General features: G+C 45.3%; 1 protein-coding gene across 7 annotated transcripts in view; it reads left to right on the top strand.

The window, feature by feature from the left end:
* The window catches only part of TPK1 (thiamin pyrophosphokinase 1), a 443,206-nt gene that overhangs the window by 418,296 nt on the left and 4,439 nt on the right, over positions 1-20,471 (top strand). The gene's annotated exons all lie outside the window — the stretch shown is intronic.

Consider the following 20,471-nt stretch of genomic DNA (forward strand, 5'->3'; position numbering starts at 1 on the left):
ATTGCAGGACCTGCAGGTGATGTTCTGTTTGATGTAATATGTCCTGCCTGTCCTAGTGCTTGTAAAAGTGGCTGTCTCCCTGAGGTACACACAGGTGATACAGCGTTTGGAGTGACAAGGATGAGACCCTGGGTTGGTGATAGGAGGCTTAAGCACAGCTCTCACCAACAGTCTGCGCAAATTAGGAGGTTGGCGAAATGCTATAACAGGAGGCCTGCTGATGGCTCTAGTAAGATGTTCAGAGTTTGCCAGCAATGGGTGTATATATAAGTAATTCTGGCCAAGCCCTAGCTTTTGTGTCATAAGTCAAGGCTTGAGTTTCACACCTATCTGTCAGACCTTTCTGCCTGTTTTCACCTTGGCTAGAAAAATCAGAATGTGACAGCTAAGGATGGAAGGATCTGTCAATTCTGGTTTTCTCAGTTTCTCATTTTTTCAATCTTAAATTCAATTATCCACATTATCATTTTTTTAAAAAAATCCTTATGAATATTCTTCAGTGTTTTAGAGAGCATCTCTCCTATATATTTGTGTATAGTTTTGACTAATGTGCATATTTTGCAAGCAATTTCTTTAATATAATGCATTTTTGTATGTTACACATTTTATGCACATTTCCCCTTTATTTGCATTTTTGTAAACAGCGTTTAGTTGGAGAAACGCATCGCAAAATTCAGATAAGTGTGAATTTCAAAGGATGGTTGTGTTTTGGAAAGTGCAAATTTGATAGATTCAGCTTTAAATGCGAACTGAATAGAATTTCTACCCCATCCCTAGTGACAAAGAATCACCCCTTTTATTTCAGTTTCTCTGTCCAACTAACCTATGTAACTTGTTTCTTAGGCTTTCAGTGCATACTCAGGGGTGTCTCTATCAGCTGCTGTTGTTGACTTTGGGCATTCATGTTACTAAACATTTGTTCTTCCTTGAAAATGTAACACGTTATAGCTCTTCCTTACATTTATAACCATCAAAATTAGCCTGCTCATGTTAAAGATTAGCTTTTATAACATTACATTGTCCCGTTGACCATTGGCAGAGCCCAGTGAATTTCAAATTTTCTGCCATTGGGGTACCCTTTTGGTGTGTCTACTGAGGAATTCCTCAATGTCAGCCATGAAACCCCTGCAAGTTGCAGAGTATTGGCAGGGGAAGGAGGTGTTCTAGGTTATTTATTTATTTATTATTTTATTTATATCCCACCCTTCCTCCCAGCAGGCGCTCAGTTCGCAGGGGAGTTGACCAGGCCTGTTGGATCTGTCTCTGCGAATTGAGAGCATATCCTAAAACACACCCTAGCCCTTTTAGAAGAAGGTTGGAGCTAGTGGGCAAGCTGTCTTACAAGGAAGCTTATTGGCCATGTCTGATCTTATCAAGGAACTCCTGATATCTGTCTGAGGAACACTGGGGATTCCAAGAACTTGTTTGAAAATCAAAGTCACAGACATTACACTGGATCCAGACAAAATTAGTTGCACTTAGCTCTCATTAAAATCAATGGGACTTCAATCATGAGTCAGGACTATCTTGTCACATTACTTTCAATGGGACCTGAGTATAATGCAGTCCTGTGTGTAATGTAATCCTAATGTATAATGTAATCGCATGTGTGTTAACTCAGAAGTAAGCCTCAATGAGTGCAATGGAACTTACTCCCAAGTGTGTATATGACTGCACCCTTTGTCTGGATCCAGCCACGTCACCTAAAGGCAAACAAAGGCAAATACTGACCTGGAAGCGTGGTCTGGTTCTACACTGTTCTGGTAACATCTTTTGAGAAGAATCACATGGATTAGCCAAATTACATGTTCCCTCCCCTCTCTAGTACTGGCCATGGCTTGGGATAGTACATTTCAGCCAAACCTTCTAGTACACCTCTACTACTGTTACTGGAACAAAATGAGAGAGAAGCTTCTGCCCTACTGCCCAGGTATTATATGGAAAGGCACATTGTTTTTCTTTTTTTAAAAAAAAGATGGTCAGAGTTGTGTCTAAAAAATTTCCCCAAAGGTAGCATCATCATCATCATCATCATCAGTTGCATCGCTTCTCCGTCTGCACATCTCAAAGAAAAAATGTCTCCGTTAAAGGAACTTGCTCAGTCCTGTTCCTGTGCAGCAACTATACTTTTAAAAGCAACTTTAAGGGCATCACTGCATGTGACACTGGAAGAAGTGTGATCAGATCTCCCACTGGTTTTTAATAGCAGCTGTGAGAGAGGCATCAATTGGATCAGTAATGGAGAAGGGGTTGAAGGCTGTTCCCCACTACCCTTTCCTGTTAGAAATTCCTCCATCCACCCAAGCTGTTATTTGTCCCACAGAGGGGAGAAAACATTTAGGTACCTACGGTATGTTTTTTACCATGGGGCATATAGCAGCTGGGTGGAGAAGTTTATCAGGAAAACCATGGAGGGGGAAAGGTTAACCTCCACTTCCAAAGAGATTGCCCCCTCCTGAATAAACCTGTGCAATGGGTATGATCAGATATCCTGTAATGTCTAGTTGAAGAAATAATCAACATGCCCAGATTTATATTGTTGGCAAGCAGATTTATTACTGGTGTGTGCTCTTTATGGGCATTTAACAGATGCCTGAAAAGGACGGATGGGGGTGGGAGGGAGATTTCAGGTGAGATGATGAAGAGTCTGGTCTGTAAATCAGGCCTACTTGACAGGAACTCACTATAGCCCTAAAAAGATTATGCTTGGGGAGTTTCCTTACTTTTCAATTGCTGTCACTGTCTTTTAACCCCAAGTCTATGAAATTAGTTGGAGTTGACAGAAATCCAACTAATTTCAGGCACTTGGAGTTGAATGACACTGACAGGCTATAATGCATGATTTAATCTGTTACTGTTTTTTGCACTTGTATTGCCTGATTTCTGGGTTATCAATTTTTCCCTGGTTTTACTTAACAGTGTTTGAAGTGTAGGTCAAAGCTGCATTTTTTACATCAGGTTTATGGTTAAATTGGAAGCCAGCCTGGGATCGGGCAGTACACCGGCCTACATCAGAGCACCACTGTGTGATTGCAATCATAGAATCATAGTTGAGTTGGAAGAGGCCTATAAGGCCATCGAGTCCAACCCCCTGCTCAATTCAGGAATCCAAATTAAAGCATACCTGACAGGTGCCTGTCCAGCTGCCTCTTGAAGGCCTCCAGTGTTGGAGAGCCCACCACCTCCCTAGGGAATTGGTTCCATTGTCGTAACAGATATATTATGTCCATAGCATTCCCACAGTCTATCAGGGAGGTTACCCGATCAAATAGTGAGATAAAATTAGTCTTGTCAACATTTGTCCTTGATAAATCCATGTTGGCTTCTAGTAATCACAGCATTGTTTTCAAGGTCCTTACAGATTAACTGCTTTATAATCTGATCCAGAATTTTCTGAGGGATCGATGTCAGGCTGACTGGTCTGTAGTTCCCAGGTTCCTTCCTTTTTGCCCTTTTTGAAGATTGCGACAACATTAGCCCTCCTCCAGTCATCTGGCACTTCACCCATCCTCCACAATTTCGCAAAAATAATAGACAGTAGTTCCAAGAGTCCATCAGCCAGTTCCTTCAATACTCTAGGATGCAGTTCATCGGGCCTTGGAGATTTGAACTCATTCAAAATGATTAGGTATTCCTTGACCATTTGTCTATGTCAGGCCCAGGATGTGACTCAGGAACCAGACCAACGATTGTAGTTAATTCGTGTTTTATTAGGGTAATGTCCAAACAAAGACTGCGTTTTCTCATGAAGCAATACAGGGATACAGGTCCTGCGGCATTGGGAGAAAGTTGACAGAGCAAGGGACTTCTTCCCGCCTGTTCTTTAAGAAGGGGCCAAACGGGCGCGCAATCTTTCGCTCCTCCTTAACTGCCCCTCAGGTACTGCCCGCCTTCCCCCCCTTCTCTCCTGTCTTTTCAGCTGTCTGCGTGTGCGCGGTGAGGGGGGAAGCATCACCCCCTCCTCTTCTGAAGTTTCCGATTCCAGGATGGGGGATAGGGGAGGAGCTGATAGTAAACTGCCTCCCCGCTTTTCGGCTGTGAGCAGCCCTCCCTCTTTCCCCTCTTGCTCTGAGCCTGAAAGAGGGGGAGGCGTGAGAATGTCCAGGGAGGGCTCAGGCTCCCCGTTGCTAAGCGACCTTATCACTGGCAGTTCCTCTGTTTCGTCTTCGCTCCAAAGGGGGGAAGTTACTCCCCCTTCCCTCTGCCATCCATCCGAATACTCTTCTCCCAACTCTCCGGGATCCAGCTCCCCGGGATTGGGACCCCAACTCTGCCTTCCGACACCATCCCCCCTCCCAGGCTGTGCCCCCCTCCCCTTGTCTGGCTTGGGACGGTGGGGAAAACGTTGATGGAAAAGTTTTACCAATTCTGGAGCATGCACATCAGCTGCATCTTCCCATGATCTGTCAGCCACCCCATAGCCTTTCCAGTGAATCAAGTACTGCAGCTTGTGGCGTCTGATCCTGGAATCTAAGATCTCCTCAACTTCAAACTCAAGCTGCTCATTTACCAGGAGTGGAGCTCTGGGAGGTTCCTCCGGCTGTAACTCACTGGGAGGGGCGGCTTTCGTTAAGAGGGATCGATGGAACACAGGATGTATTTTAAACATGTCAGGCAGCTTCAGTCGGTATGCCACGGGATTGATTTGAGTTTCTATTTCGAAAGGACCCACCCTCTTGTCTTGTAATTTTCTACATTTGCCCGGCATCTGGAGGAAGCGGGTGGACAACCATACCTGGTCTCCCGGTTGAAGGGGGGGGGGCTCCTTCCTGTGCAGGTCAGCAACTCGCTTGTACTCCGTTTTGGCTTTGTTTAACTGCTGTTTCAGTGTCTGTTGCGCCGCTTGCAATTCCTTAAGGAAGTTCTCAGCTGCCGGTACCAGCATTCCTTCTGAGCTGCTTGGAAAGACTTTAGGATGGAATCCATAATTAGCGAAGAACGGGGTTTGTTGAGTGCTGGAGTGCAGAGAATTGTTGTAGGCGAACTCTGCAAAATGCAAATATGATACCCAGTCAGTCTGTTGATAGGACACATAACTTCGTAAATATCTTTCCAAAACGGCGTTCAAGCGTTCCGTCTGCCCATCTGTCTGGGGGTGATGGGCGGAGGAGAGTTTTAATTCCGTCTGCAACTGTTTCCACATTGCTCTCCAAAATTTGGCTGTGAACTGAGTTCCTCGGTCTGAGACTACGCTGTTTGGCAATCCATGCAGCCGGTAGACTTCTTTTATGAATAACTTGGCCGTTTGCACAAGGAAGAAAGTGTGCCATTTTGGTAAGTAGATCCACCACTACTAAGATGGCTGTCATTCCTTGGGACTTGGGTAGATCAGTTATAAAATCCATGGAGAGGTCCTTCCAGGGTTCGTGTGGGACAGGCAATGGTTGTAACAGTCCTGCTGGTGTCCCTGTTTGTGTTTTTGTCCGCAGACAGACAGAGCAGGACTTTACATAACTCTCAATATCCCGACGCATTTTAGGCCACCAGAAGTCCTTGGCCACGTTCTGAATGGTCTTGTAAATCCCAAAGTGTCCCGCTGTGATGGAATCATGACACTGGCGTAGGATTCTGAGCCTTAATTCCCCTTCTGGCACATATCTGGCGGTTTTGAACCATAACAGTCCATTTCTCCAGTGAAAGGTTACTTCTGAGTCTTGACCTTGTCCCGTCTCCTGCTGATATTTTAGCATGTCTGCATCTTCTTGTTGTGCCTTTTTGAGTTCCTCTTCCCATGAAGGCTGGCATACTCCCAACGTTAATTTCTCTGGCGGGATTACGTACTGAGGCTGGTCCTCGGATTCACTTTCTTTGTATTGTGGCTGTCTGGATAAGGCATCCGCTCTCTGGTTTTTGGCTTGGGCATGGTAAGTAATCTGGAAGTTAAACCTAGTGAAGAACTGGGACCATCTTATCTGTCTCTGGTTCAGCTTTCTGGTGGTTTGGAGGCTTTCAAGATTCTTGTGGTCGGAGCGCACTTCAATTCGATGAGAGGTCCCCTCTAGGTATTGTCTCCAGTTTTCAAAAGAGTCCTTGATGGCCAGCAGCTCCTTCTCCCAAACTGTGTAGTTCTTCTCTGCAGGCTTTAACTTCTGAGAGAAGTACGCACAGGGGTGCAGCTCCTTCCCTTCTTGGTCTAATTGTAGCAGGACCCCCCCAATGGCAAAATCTGAAGCATCTGCTTCCACTACGAAAGGGCGGTTCGGATCAGCAAAGCGCAGAATGGGCTCAGTAGCAAACCTTCTCTTCAGCTCCTCAAAGGCCTCGGTGGCGTTCTCTGTCCATTGAAACTTCTTCTTCCCCCTTAAACAGTCAGTCAGAGGAGCTGTTAATTTGGAAAACCCTGGAATGAACTTTCTGTAATAATTGGCAAACCCCAAAAACCGTTGTACATCCTTTTTGGTGACAGGTTGGCCCCAGTCCAATATGCAGCTTACTTTCCCTGGGTCCATCTCCACGCCTTCCGCTGAGATTCGATATCCAAGGAAGTCTAGAGACTTGAGGTCAAATCCACATTTCTCTAATTTAGCATACAGGTGATTTTCTCTCAGTCTCTTCAACACCATCTTCACATGCTGGTCGTGGTCTTCCTGGTTCTTTGAGAACACCAGGATATCATCTAAGTAACAGATTACATACGTGTCCAACAAGTCTCTAAACATGTCGTTCATGAATTTTTGAAAAATTCCTGGACTTCCACAAAGCCCGAACGGCATGACCAGGTATTCATACTGTCCGTAAGCGGTGAAGAATCCTGTTTTCCATTCATCTCCCTCCTTCATTCTGATCAGATTGTACGCTCCTCTCAAATCCAACTTCGTAAAGATTTTTGCAGAGCGCAGTCGGTCCAGCAACTCTGAGATCAGGGGCAGCGGGTAGCTGTTGGGGATGGTGATCTGGTTCAATGCGCGATAGTCGTTACAGGGTCTGAGTTCCCCCCCTTCTTTTTCACAAACAATAGTGGCGCTCCAGCAGGGGATTGTGAGGGGCATATGAATCCTCGCCTCAGGTTTTTATCCAGGAATTCCTTCAGGGCCTCCCTCTCATTCTCTGTGAGAGAGTAGATTCTCCCTGATGGGATGCTGGCTGCTGGCACTAGATCAATCGCACAGTCGTAAGGGCGGTGGGGGGATAAAGTCTCTGCCTCTTTTTCATCAAACACATCTTTGAATTCTTCATACTTTGGCGGCAGGGTCACTTGCTCGATCTCTTGCACTCCCCCCGCTAAGGTGTTCTTGATTCCTTCAGGTTGACAGTTCTCCTGGCAATACTGTGAGGTGAACCACACCACCGCCTCCTTCCAACTGATTTTGGGTTCATGCTTTGCTAGCCAGGGCATTCCCAGAATCACCTCAGAGTTCGAGAGATCTGACACGTATAGCGAAATGAACTCTTCGTGCCCAGGGATTTGAAGTTTCACTTCCTCCGTGGCTTGTGTCACCCCCTCCTGACTTCAGGGGTCTCCCATCGATAGTCTCCACAGCTAGGGGAGCGTCCAGTTTCCACCGGGAAATTCCATGACGCTTGACTAACTTTGCATCAATAAAATTTGTGGAGGCTCCACTGTCAATTAAGGCAGTGGAATTAAACACCACTCCTCTGGAAGTTGTAATCCGAATAGGCAAGAACAACACCCCCTTTGAGGGAGGTTGGATCGTTGGGGGGCCTTTATACAACGCTGCCCCCAGTCCACCGGCCTGCACATGGACTGGGTGTTCTAGTTTCCCAACGGCTCGGCTTTCCCCCCCTTCAGTCCACAGTCTCTGGCCACATGGCCCGGCTTTGAACAATAAAAGCATAAACGTTCCCGGCGTCGTCTTTCCTTTTCTTCTTCCGACAGTCTTGGCCTAGCCCCTCCCTGTCCCTCAGTTGCATTACCTGCCATCCCTGTAGTGGGAAGGGTCTTGTTGCGGGATGCCGAGGCTGAGTATCTCAGGACCTCCTGCTTCCTTTCCAGGCGCCTTCCTTCCATCCGGTGAGCTATCTGTAGGCATAGCCGGATGAGCCCTGGTAGGTCAGCGGGGGGGGGAGGTCCTGGCCAACTCATCCAGGATTTCAGCATTTAATCCACTCCGGTACATAAACATCAGGGCGGCGTCATTGTAACCAGTTTCCTGGGACAGAATTTTAAAAGCGTTAGTGTACTCGGAAACAGTCCCTTTAGCTTGCTTCAGAGCGCCTAGTTGCCGCGCTACTGTTTCAGCCCTTTGCGGGTTTTGAAACATCTCGGTCATCTCCTGTATAAATCCTCTGTACCTTCCTAAGACAGTATCCTTTCTCACGAGATACGGAGTCACCCATTTTGCAGCTTCTCCCTCCAGGAGGCTAATCACAAAAGCTACTTTAGCCCCATCGTCTGGAAATTCCGTGTGCCTGACATCCAGATATAACTCACATTGAGCCACGAAGGTTGCCAACTGATCACTTTGTCCCGCGTATTTTGGGGGCAATCCAATGGGAACCTTTACTACGGCAGCTGGAGGGGCTGTTCGCATCTGGTCTATCGTGGCCTTCAAGGTTTGATTATCCGTCTTCAGCGCCTTGACTGCTGCTAGCAGGGCTTGAACATCCGTCTGCAAATCAGCTACCTTAGTCCTCAGGAGTTCCACTTCTTCCGTCTCAGAAGTGGGGTTCGTCCCCCCCGGTGCTCCCTTTGACATCTTGTCCCAGTCAAGTGAAGAGAGCATTGAGGGTGATTTAGGTGGCTCTGTCAAGCTGTCAGGCCCAGGATGTGACTCAGGAACCAGACCAACAATTGTAGTTCATTCGTGTTTTATTAGGGTAATGTCCAAACAAAGACTGCGTTTTCTCATGAATCAATACAGGGATACAGGTCCTGCGGCATGGGGAGAAAGTTGACAGAGCAAGGGACTTCTTCCCGCCTGTTCTTTAAGAAGGGGCCAAACGGGCGCGCAATCTTTCGCTCCTCCTTAACTGCCCCTCAGGTACTGCCTGCCTTCCCCCCCTTCTCTCCTCTCTTTTCAGCTGTCTGCGTGTGCGCGGTGAGGGGGGAAGCATCACCCCCTCCTCTTCTGAAGTTTCCGATTCCAGGATGGGGGATAAGGGAGGGGCTGATGGTAAACTGCCTCCCCGCTTTTTGGCTGTGAGCAGCCCTCCCTCTTTCCCCTCTTGCTCTGAGCCTGAAAGAGGGGGAGGCGTGAGAATGTCCAGGGAGGGCTCAGGCTCCCCGTTGCTAAGCGACCTTATCACTGGCAGTTCCTCTGTTTCATCTTCGCTCAAAAGGGGGGAAGTTCCTCCCCCTTCCCTCTGCCATCCATCCGAATACTCTTCTCCCAACTCTCCGGGATCCAGCTCTCCGGGATTGGGACCCCAACTCTGCCTTCCGACAGTCTATCAATCTCAAGCTGCAATCCTGCCCCTTCAACTTCGTGTTTCCCGGGAGGGTCACAGACCCTCTTTTGGGAGAGGACTGAGCCAAAGTAGGAGTTGAACACTTCTGCCTTTTCTTTGTCATCTGTTGTCATTTTGCCATCCTCATTGAGTAGCTGTATCACCATTCCTTTTATGTGTCTTTTACTATGGATGTACCTGAAGAAAGCCTTTTTGTTGCTTTTGGCATCTCTCACTCACCTCAGCTCATCTCAGCTTTAGCCTTCCTGACACCATCCCTGCAATTCCGTGATACCTGTCTGTACTCTTCCTTTGTGGTCTGGCTTTCCTTCCACTTCCTGTATGTGTCCATCTTTGTTTTCAGGTCATCTCTAACCTTTCTGTGAAGCCACATTGGCTTCTTCTGCTGTCTTCCCCCTTTTTTCCTTGACAGATTTGTTTGCAATTCTGCCTTTAGAATTTCCTCTTTTAGAAACTCCCACCCATCTTGGACTTTCTCATTAGCCATCCAGGCTCCTACTGGGAGGAATGGTGGGATATATATCAAACAAACAAATAAGGGTCAATTGCTACAGAACCTTACTTACTATTGTTCTGAGTTAATTATTAAAATTGGCTTTTGTGAAGTCCAGGGTACACGTATGGCTACTCTCAGCTTTTGTTTCCTTTAAAATCAAGAACTCTAGCATAGTGTGGTCACTTTCCCCCATAGTTCCCGTAACTGCCACTTTATCTACCAAGTCACCTCTGTTGGTTAGAATCAAATCAAGGATAGCTGATCCTGTAGTTGCTTCCTTCACTTTCTGTAGAAGAAAGTTATATCCAACACAAGTCAGAAATTTTTGGAGGTTTGGCAGAATTTGTCTCCCAACCGATATTGGGGTAATTGAAGTCCCCCATTACTATATCATCATGCCTCCTCGATACATTAGCAGTTTGCTTTTCAAAGTTTCATTCTCATCTTCTCTTTGACTGGGTGGTCAGTAGTAGACTCCAACTACCATGTTCCTTTTATTCCTTGCCCCATTTATTTTAATCCAGATATTATCGGTGGAGCTACCAAGCTCATCCTCCTTTATTTCTGTGCAGGGATATATAATTTTAACTTACAGAGCAACTCTGCCTCCCTTTCTATTCCTTCTGTTCTTTTTGAACAAGTTATATCCTTCAGTCGCTGTATTCCAGTGAATGGGAGTCATCCCACCAAGTTTCAGTTATACCTATCAAGTCGTATTTACTCTCTTGTATTAAGAATGCAAGACCCTCCGTGGCACAGAGTGGTAAGCGGCGGTAATGCAGCCGAAGCTCTGCTCACTGCCAGAGTTCGATTCCAACGGAAGGAGGAAGTCGAATCTCCAGTAAAAGGGGTCGAGGTCCACTCAGCCTTCCATCCATCCGTGGTCGGTAAAATGAGTACCCAGCATATGCTGGGGGGTAAAGAAAGGCCGGGGAAGGAACTGGCAATCCCACCCCATATATACGGTCTGCCTAGTAAAACATTGCAAGACGTCACCCTAAGAGTTGGAAATGACTCGCACTACAAGTGCAGGGACACCTTTACCTTTTTATTAAGAGTGCAAGTTTATCCTGTTTGTTTCCCATACTTTGGGCATTAGTATGCAGACATCAAAGACCATGAGATTTATGGTCTGGCTTCCTTCCTACATTTTTATGAAGACTATTACTGGGCCCCATTAAGCCGTTCCCTCAGCTCCTCTTACTGTGCACAAGCCTTTGTTAGTCGTTACCGCCAAGTTTGCATCTCTCTCCCCCTTACGATTCTCATTAAAGCTCTCCTGATGAATTTCTCCATGCTGTGGCCAAACACATTTTTCCCAGTCCTTGCGAGGTGCAACCCATTACTTACCAGCAGTCCATGTTCTAGGAAGCATAGCCCATAGTCCCAGAATCCAAATCTCTCACGTCTGCACCACCTTCGTAGCCATTCATTTACACAGAGTATTTTTTTCCCTTTACACTCCTAAGTACCAGAAGGATGGACAAGATAACTATCTGGGCTGCAAAATCCAGAATTTCCTTCCCAGAGCTTCAAAGTCTGACATGATTTCTTCATAGCTCTGCTTGGCAGTATCATTCATACCGTCACATCTCTAGTCCGTCCTTCAAGGTGGCAGCATACCTGGCGAGTCCATGGATCTTCTTGGCATACTTGGGTTTCAATCCCATTCAGTAGGGGGTCTCCCACCACTACTACTCTTCTCTTCTTGTCATGGCTCATGGTTTCATTGTCTCTGATTGACTGAGCTTCAGCCTCTCGCTCACTGTTGCATGGGGCCTCCTGTAATTCTTCCCCTGCAGACTGTCTTCTAGTCTCATCCTCAGTTGACTGGAAGCGGTTCTGTAGTCCCACTGGTGCTGGGTGTCTTCTCGCTCTTCTGCTCCTGTCACCCTTTTCAATGGAGTTTCCTCCACTTTGTGTTGCTCTCCACAACAGTTTCCTCTTCTGCTTCAACATGCTGTTGTTCTTCCACCTCCTGTACTTCTCTTTGCTGGTGTTGTTCCACCATTCTATGTAAGAACTCTTCATCTTCTCTTATAATCGTCAGTGTGGCCACCCGCTGTTCCAGGCCCCTCACTTTTCCTTCCAACAGTGCCACCAGCTTACACATGTACACCATGATGTTATCAGGCAAGAAAACAAACATTGCATACACCTTGCAGGTCACCGCCATTGAAGTGTCCTCCTGTCTATAATCTCTACTGCCTCTTTTTTCTTTCTTTCTGTTTGGATTGGATTGGCCTGTGCTTTGTTCTGTCCTCCTTCAAGGTAAATAGAGTCCCACTGGTATGTGGTGCACCATACAAGGGAAACAAAATTTTAGGGACCTCCCCCTTGACCTCCCCTGCTGAACTCCTCTTAGCTCTCCCTGTTCACTCACTCTCTGAGAGCTGTCTCTCTTGTATCTCCTCTGGACCAGCTGACACAGCTCGCTCTGCTCTGCTCAGTGAGGAGTCAGTAAACCCTTCATCTTGAAAGTGTTTGAAGGCTGGGGCTAGGTTGCAGTGTTAAATTGTGATGTGTGACACCAAAGCCTTAATATAGCTGTGTATTAAGATAAGCCATGTTAAACCATTTTGCTTGGTTAACAAATGAAATATAAATAAAAATATAGAGCAGTGCATTCAACCTGCTGTACAACATTTGAGGCTTACTTCCCCTGATTTAGTCAGGATCTGGTACAGTTCTTATTTAGCGCAAAGGCCTTTAATTCTACTTGATCTAGCTAGAAACCTTTTTATATTGCTCTGTCAAAGTGGTTTTCCTTAGGGAAGTAAGGCACTTAATCTTTCTTCAAATTAACAAGAGCCCCTTGAGAATATGAGATGTTTTTGAATTTTAGGACTAACACTGAAGCCAAGTTGCAAAAGAAACCTAAGGAAAGTTTTAAAGATCAAACTGAAGATTACAGGACTAAGCATTTGCTCATTGCTTCCTGAAAAGAAGGATCACTATAGAGAAAGACCAAGACCAAGAGCAATCAGTGGCTGTCAGGGGATGGGGCATCAGGTAAGAAGAACAAAGCAGGGCGGGGAAAACCCTGCAAAAAGGCCTACTTCAGATCACCGGCTGCATCTTCCAGGAGAAAGTAGGCACACCTGCCTGCCGCCTTCCCAGATTGATCCCTCCATGATCCTGCAGGATGGAAGTGGTGCTCTGCAAGTGGCTTTCCCAAAGGGAAGTTACTTGCTAAGCATCACCCACACAGGATCAGCCACAGATCAGATGCAGAGACTGTTCCCACTCTTTTTATACTGCCCAATAATCAAGATTCCCTGAGTAGTTTATAGTAATAATGCCATTTTATTTGGGCTTCCTCTGAATAATGTCCAACACAAGTCTATCTGCTTTCAATCTTCTCCAAAATTGTGAAAGCAGAAGTGCCATCAAAAGGCAGGAAGGGAAGGGGAAGTAGTAGAGTATGAAGCCTTACACCTTTTAACCTGGGACAGAACCTCCCAAATGACCTTTCCCCCTAGCAGCTTGATAGGGAAATGTCCCTGCTTCTCCCTGATTTAGGAACCATTAATGGTTTTGTGATCATCCCCACCCTCAGACCTGTTTGCATGCTAGCAACCAAATCACCTTATAGAAAGAGAGCAAATGTTTAATGATCAAGACTGAATGTGAGCACACAAAGTGAAACCACACCAGCACAGGTACTATGTGTGCATTCCCACTAGTTGGTAGGAAATTATATAGCACATCACCCCTTTCATTTCTTACACTTTAGCATAAATCTGATTTCAAGGGAATTAGAATCTAATATTAACGCAAGAGCAGGAAACTGTTTTCTCGCTCTTGCGGTACAATCAATCACAAATAATACTCCCAAAGCCAAGTTAGCACATAGCAGCAGGCATGATAGTGTCCTCAAGGGCCTTGCACAAAACTGAATGGTTGCTCTTCTCGTTTGGAGATAGTAGAGTATTGCACCTGAGGATGGAAACAGCCCTCACTGTATTAAATGTCTGTGTACTGCAGAGACACACTGCATACGCACACACACACATATGAAATATGCAAGTATTTGCTCCAACGCATCATCATCACGAGTATCTTGCTAGTAAGAAAACAAAACAGTTGAATGCTGTTCTCCAAGTACTCAATGACTGTAAAGACAAGCTAGTGCATTTCTAACATGTCCTTATTTAAATGCAGGTTTTGCTCCTTACACGTGGACTTTAGGGAATTCCTCTTCAGATAAATTGTAATAGGCAAGCAAATTGTAATTCAATATTTTCACTTCACATGTGTTTCAGCTGATTGATCTTCATTTTCTATCATTTTATAATGTATGAGTTCCCTTATGGGGAAATATGAAACTGTGTTCATTTTACTAAAGCTTTTAATTAAATATTAATTATTTTCAATATTCCGAATATCCAGACTTGTCAAATCTCTCCTACTTATTTATTCAGTGAAGGAAACAACCAGAATTTAACATTAGGTATTACAGGAAGTACTGGAGACAACCTAAGGGAGAACTAATAATATTCCCTGATCCTAAGAACAGTGTGAAGTTCTGGGCTCTGAGGCCATTCAGCATGGGTCCTTGCAACCAACCCTGTATTAACTTCTGTGGGGTCTTCAAAACTACAGAATTCTAGACGGGTTTATCACTATGCAACTTTTTCTTTTTCTTCCTTTGCAGCTACTTCTTTGGAGAGCTTGTCCCTTGTCTTCATTCCTTTCAAGTGTCTTTTCTTTTGTTTACTGTAAAAACCAGGTGACATGGTCATCAAAATTAGGTAGTAGAGTTGTTACTGGACTGTCCGTCTTCAGATTGTAGGTGAGGGGATCACATTTTTTACTACTCCCATTTTTTTTAAAAAAAACACCTTCAAGTTGAAAACTAGCACATTAAGGAGAAAGGCTAAGCTAGAACCTGTCTCCTGATGTGCTAGCTTTCTATCCATAGGGAGGCTGTCTGGGGGTTTTTAACTTGGAGCATTCAAACATGAGTTCTGCACTCTATGTACTAGTGTCCAGGAGAGACTCTCCCACATGTAGATTTCATGTTCCTTTCCTACCTCTGTAGCGTTTTAAAAAAAATCTTCATGGCTGCAGTGCTTTTTTCCTGGTGGAATGCTGCAAACAAGAATACTGGCACCTTCCCAGCCAGCCAGCCAGCGACGAGTGTATCCTTTGAACTCTGTTGGGGCTTCCTTTAAAAAAACCAAAATGGAGAGAGAATGGACTGGCGGGGTTATCCCTGCATGCTCAGGTTCCTTCTGACTAACTGCCAGCAGCAGGCACCTCCTATATCCCATTGGAGGTGGGAGATATCTCTGCACACTCCTTCACCCTGTGCTGGGGCTTGCTTATCGAAAAAAAGGTTGAGGAGGGAAGGAAGAAAGGAGCAGGGGTATCCCCACATGCTCAGGCCTGGCGAGTGTCTCCTTCACTGTGCTGAGGCTTTCTTTTCTTGTTTGTTTAAGGTTGGGGAGAGGACGGAAGGGGGGCATCCCCACATGCACAGGCTTCTGTTGTCTGCCAGCAAGGTGGAGCTGATCCGGGTGCTTGCTCCGCCCCAGGGAGGAGCTTTTCTGAATTAGAGGGGCTGGGTGTTTGCAAGTAGCAAGTGTGTGAGAGAGAGATAGGTGTAGATGTGTAATTTGTGAAAGAGGGACAGATGTGGTGTGTGGGAGAGATCTTTGTGCATGCGATAGAAAAGGTTTTCTTTGTGCATGAAAGAGAAAAGGAGGTATGTATGTGGGGGAGATGCACCTGGGCAGAAAGAAAGGGAGATGTATATGTGTGACTGCGTATACGTGAAATGTGTGTTGTATTTAATAGGGACAGAAACAGAGACAGGAAGATGCATGTGTGGCTGTGATGTGTGTGTATTCTGTGCCTTTGCAAGGGTAACTGTGGTATGGCCACCTTGTATATTTTCCCTAGTACTGGAGGAAGTTACCTGTTATTAGACAACTCTGTGTGTGTGTGTGTGTGACATCAATATTGTGTAACTGCCACAAACAGGAGCAGCAGGACATTGTTGTTGTTCACAAGCTGCATATGAGGAACAATGAGAAGTAGCTGCAAAAAAGGCAAATGCTCATTTAGATTCCATTAACAGTAGCATAGTTTCCAATCGCGTGAAGTACTAGTTCTCTATTCTGCACTAGATAGGCCTCATCTTGAGTACCACATCCAATTCTGGGCACCACACTTTAAGAAGAATGCAGACAAACTGGAACAAGGATGATCAGGGGGCTGGAAACAAAGCCCTATGAGGAGACTGAAAGAACTGGGCATGTTTGGCCTGGAGAAGACAAGACGGAGGGGAGATAGGATAGCACTCTTCAAGTACATGAAAGGTTGTCACAGAGAGGAGGGCCGAGATCTCTTCTTGATCGTCCCAGAGTGCAGGACACGGAATAATGGGCTCAAGTTGCAGGAAGCCAGATTTCGACTGAACATCAGGAAAAACTTCCTGTTAAGAGCCATACAACAATGGAACCAATTACTTAGAGAGGTAGTGGGCTCTCCGAAACTGGAGGCATTCAAGAGGCAGCTGGACAGCCATCTGTCGGGAATGCTTTGATTTGGATTCTTGCATTGAGCAGGGGGCTGGACTCGATGGCCTCATAGGCCCCTTCCAACTCTACTATTCTTGTGATTCTATAATATAGCATGTGGGCTAGAAACTTTGTAATATTGTAATCTCAGTACTCTAAATAATGACTATACAGTTACCCGTGAACTATTTTCTTCATGAATAATCTGGAACTGCTTCACCTAAAGATAGTCCAAATGGTTCAAATCCCAGTTACAACTTTAATCCTGACCACATGTCATAGCCTGTGTAAGTTCAATATTGAATGTGCATAAGCTTCTCCTGCAGACATTTGCTGAAAACACAGAGGTCTGGATGTGGCAGAGCAAGCACACATGGCCCTTCTTCCCTTCCACATATACTCTGAACGCATGGAAGAATTGGGGGTGGGCTTTCGTACACTGGTGGTGCAGCGTCATTGCTAGCAATGCGAGCTAAAAAGTTTCCAATTCAAATGTTGCATCAGTCATGAACTCAGTAGCCAACTTCAGACAAGCCAAAATAATTGCAGGGTGGTTGTAAGGATTATTGAGATAATGCATGTGGAGGTTTATGTATTATTCATTTCTCCAGTTCACTACCCAGTGCTTTGATAGTGTTTTCCCTAAAACAAGGCTAGGGAACTGAGGCCCTTCAGATGTTGTGGACCTCCAATTCCCATCAGAGATGATGGGACTACATCTGAGAACCAGATTCCTCTTCCCTGCTACAGAACATTGCCATGAAACAGTCCTGTGCCACAAATATTGACTCACTTATTGATGTCCATTGTAGAGATGTCCAGGGTAGAGAACACTGGTAAGCCTTGCTACCTCAGTTTAATCCTAGCCATGGTTGTTTGTTTGTTTGCTTTAAAATGTGTTCACAATTACACTAGTTAGGCATGTTTGCTGAGCATGAAAGCACTTGTTTACATGAATTATATGAATTGATAGCAGTGGTTATTTCTTGCAGTGTTTCAGTAAACTGCCCTTGCAAATCAAACTCTGCTTGGAGGGAAAGATGAAAGGTGCCACCTACTGTACATTAAGAGCTATTGCTGCAGTTTTATTTAAACTATCTCTTTGGGTGAGAGTCAGTGTGGTGTAGTGGTTAAGGTGTTGGACTATGACCTGGGAGACCAGGGTTCAAATCCCCACAGCCATGAAGCTCAATGGGTGACCTTGGGCCAGTCACTGCCTCTCAGCCTCAGAGGAAGGCAATGGTAAATCCCATCTGAATACTGCTTACCATGAAAACCCTATTCATAGGGTCGCCATAAGTTGGGATCTACTTGAAGGCATTACATTTTTATCTCTTTGTATGTTTAACATGGCTGTATCCCTTTCCCCAGGGAGAATAATTCTGTAGTCCTCTACCTGTCCCCTTAAGTTCACTGAGCTTACAACCGGGCAAGTGGAGATAGGATTGCAGCCCTTCTTTCTTTTTCTCCCAAGATTTCCCAGTCAAAAACAAAGAAATAATTTCTTATCTGATACACATTGCTTGAAACTGCATTTGAATGTGATCTATATATGATGGCACTGACGGTTTGTTTGGTATTGACCCACACAAACAATTTAACAGCCCAAGAGTATGACGTGGCCCTGCATTTCTTGAGTGCCCAGGATAGGACTTGAGAATCCCAGTCAAACATACGTACCTGGATTCGTCCCATCACCAGCCTCATTTGGGGTCGAAGGCAAAATTCTGACAGGCTGCGTATAAGACTGAGTGTTCTGGCGCAAAGTTCAAATGTAAACAAATTATTGTGAATGTCAATCCATGGACGGGGAGGGAGAAGGATACGTAAAGTGGATTCTTTTATGTACTTTATGAAAAGGTTAATAAAAAAAGTTTCAAAAAATCCCAGTCCAACTGCCACAGCAAGCCCATTTGATGTCCTTGTGCCAGGTTCTAAATCCTACTTTGGGTGCCATGTAGCCAGTAGCAGGCAAGCCCTGCTGTGCCTCTCCTTCGCCCTGAGGAATAAGGGCACTTTTGCCAAGGTGATAGCCCTGACAAGATCAAAGAAAAGCCAGCACAACTGCCTTTCCTAGTATTAAAAATATGTGGGGTGGGGAAAGAGGTGACTGGAAGAGGCTGCCAGTGTAAAAGCCACTGTTTGTCCTGTCCCAGCAAAAGCAAATATTTAGAATCAACTGTCAAATTCATTTCAGACATTAACACTCCCCCCTTTTTTTCAGGTTGTTATAGTTAGGCTAACTAAACATCTGTGGTGAAGGGGGCAGCAGGGATCAACTCATGGAAGACAAACTTAGAATCATAGCATAGGAGTTGGAAGGGGCCTATAAGGCCATCAAGTCCACCCCCCTGCTCAATGAAGGAATCCAAACTTCTATAGAGGGTACCCCTACAAGGCAGCCCACAAATACTTTTGACTTAAACATTGATCACACTGCAGCATGATGGCATGACCACAATATGGGGTACCCTAGGCATAGTAAGGAAAGCGTACTGTGTTACAACAAAAAGGCTCCTGAAATGGGGTAGTACACTGGCTCGGGCTAGCCTAGTTCAACAGTATAGAGGGCTGGAGTGATTAGTTTAGTGAGCAATAGGGGACTTATAGAGGGAGGGTCCCGATGGCTCAGGATAGTGTGGACTCATCACTGTCCTCATGGTTTGGTATCACTATATCCTACTGTTCCCCCCTCCAGATTGCCCCACCACATCACTCTCTTTTTCCCATCACATATGCATTTCTATGAAGTCTCACATACAGGCACAGATGCTCTTAGACTCTGTATAGCAAAGAAAGGGGGTGATAACGTAACTAAAAACACATTAAAATGTTGAGTTAGTGTCACTGGCTACACTAAGTGGCATGTTGCTTTTATAAAACATGCTTTGCCTGCTGTATAAAGGAAAGTGACATTCACATGCGTGTCAAGTTCCCCGGTCCACAATATGACACCTGACCACATCAGAGAGTCCCACTTAGAGGCTCACATATCAGCAAGTACCTGGATAAAGGTGGCCTTAAATACAATTACCTTTGTGCTACAAACACACTTTTTTCCTCCACTAGTTTTAAGAGACACATGGAGAAATGCAGTTGTACAAAGGATCTTGACCTCTGAAGTATTTTTTCTGCACCCTTGTCAACAGCTCCTTTTAAATAGGGAGTCTTGCGAATGAGTGGGACTGAAGGGCCAGCAACATTGACTTCACCCATGCACTTCCACATAAACTGAAAGCAAGGAAGGTTGTATCGCAGAACACAAAAACAACAAAAGGACAAAGCCCTCTTAACACCAAAAATGGTTTCTAATTTAAAAATCTTTTCAGCAAGTCATTTTAACTGCACTGATTGCCTTTGCCCTTTTGTCATTTCACTCCCACATGAAGGCAGGTGAAGGCAAAGGCTTTTAAAACTCCTTTGCCCCAGAGACAGCAGCAACAGGAGCTTGATGAAGGAGTCCTTCCTTTATCCATCTTAGCTGCTCACTCCCATTTGCCTGTGCCTTGGCTCATGCCCAAGACAGAGCAGCTAGGGGGCCATAAAGGGAGGGCTCTGCCTCTGACAGATTTTTTTACTCTGAAATGGAGGTGAAAATCTTTGCCTGCATTTCAGTGGGAGCAGAGGGGCTGCCAAGCAGAAGATGGCGCAAATTTGTTCTCTGTTGCTCCAGAGGGCAGAAGTGGAATCAATGGGTAGGAATTGCTGGGAAGCAGATTTCAGCTGAGCATCAGGAGAAATGTCCTAACGGTAAGAATTGTTTGACAGTGGAACAGACTACCTCAAGAAGCAGTGGGTTCTCCTTTGCTGAAGGTATTTAGCAGAGACCATATGTCAGGAATGCTGTAGCTGCATCCTGCACTGCAGATCCTGCATTAAGCAAGGGGTGGGCATCTGGATGGCCTCCAATATCCCTTCCAACTTTACGATTCTAGAAGGTATCCAAAAGCCAAATCCTCCAGTGGAAATACAGATTCATCACTTGCACTGGCAATTGTTCATCCCTTCTATAGCTTCTCTAACTAGTAATCTCAGGGCAAACATGTGTACTACACTATAGACTTTATATGGGCTAGCCA

The sequence above is a fragment of the Rhineura floridana genome, chromosome 10, assembly GCF_030035675.1.
Source record: "Rhineura floridana isolate rRhiFlo1 chromosome 10, rRhiFlo1.hap2, whole genome shotgun sequence".
Lineage (NCBI taxonomy): Eukaryota > Metazoa > Chordata > Lepidosauria > Squamata > Rhineuridae > Rhineura > Rhineura floridana.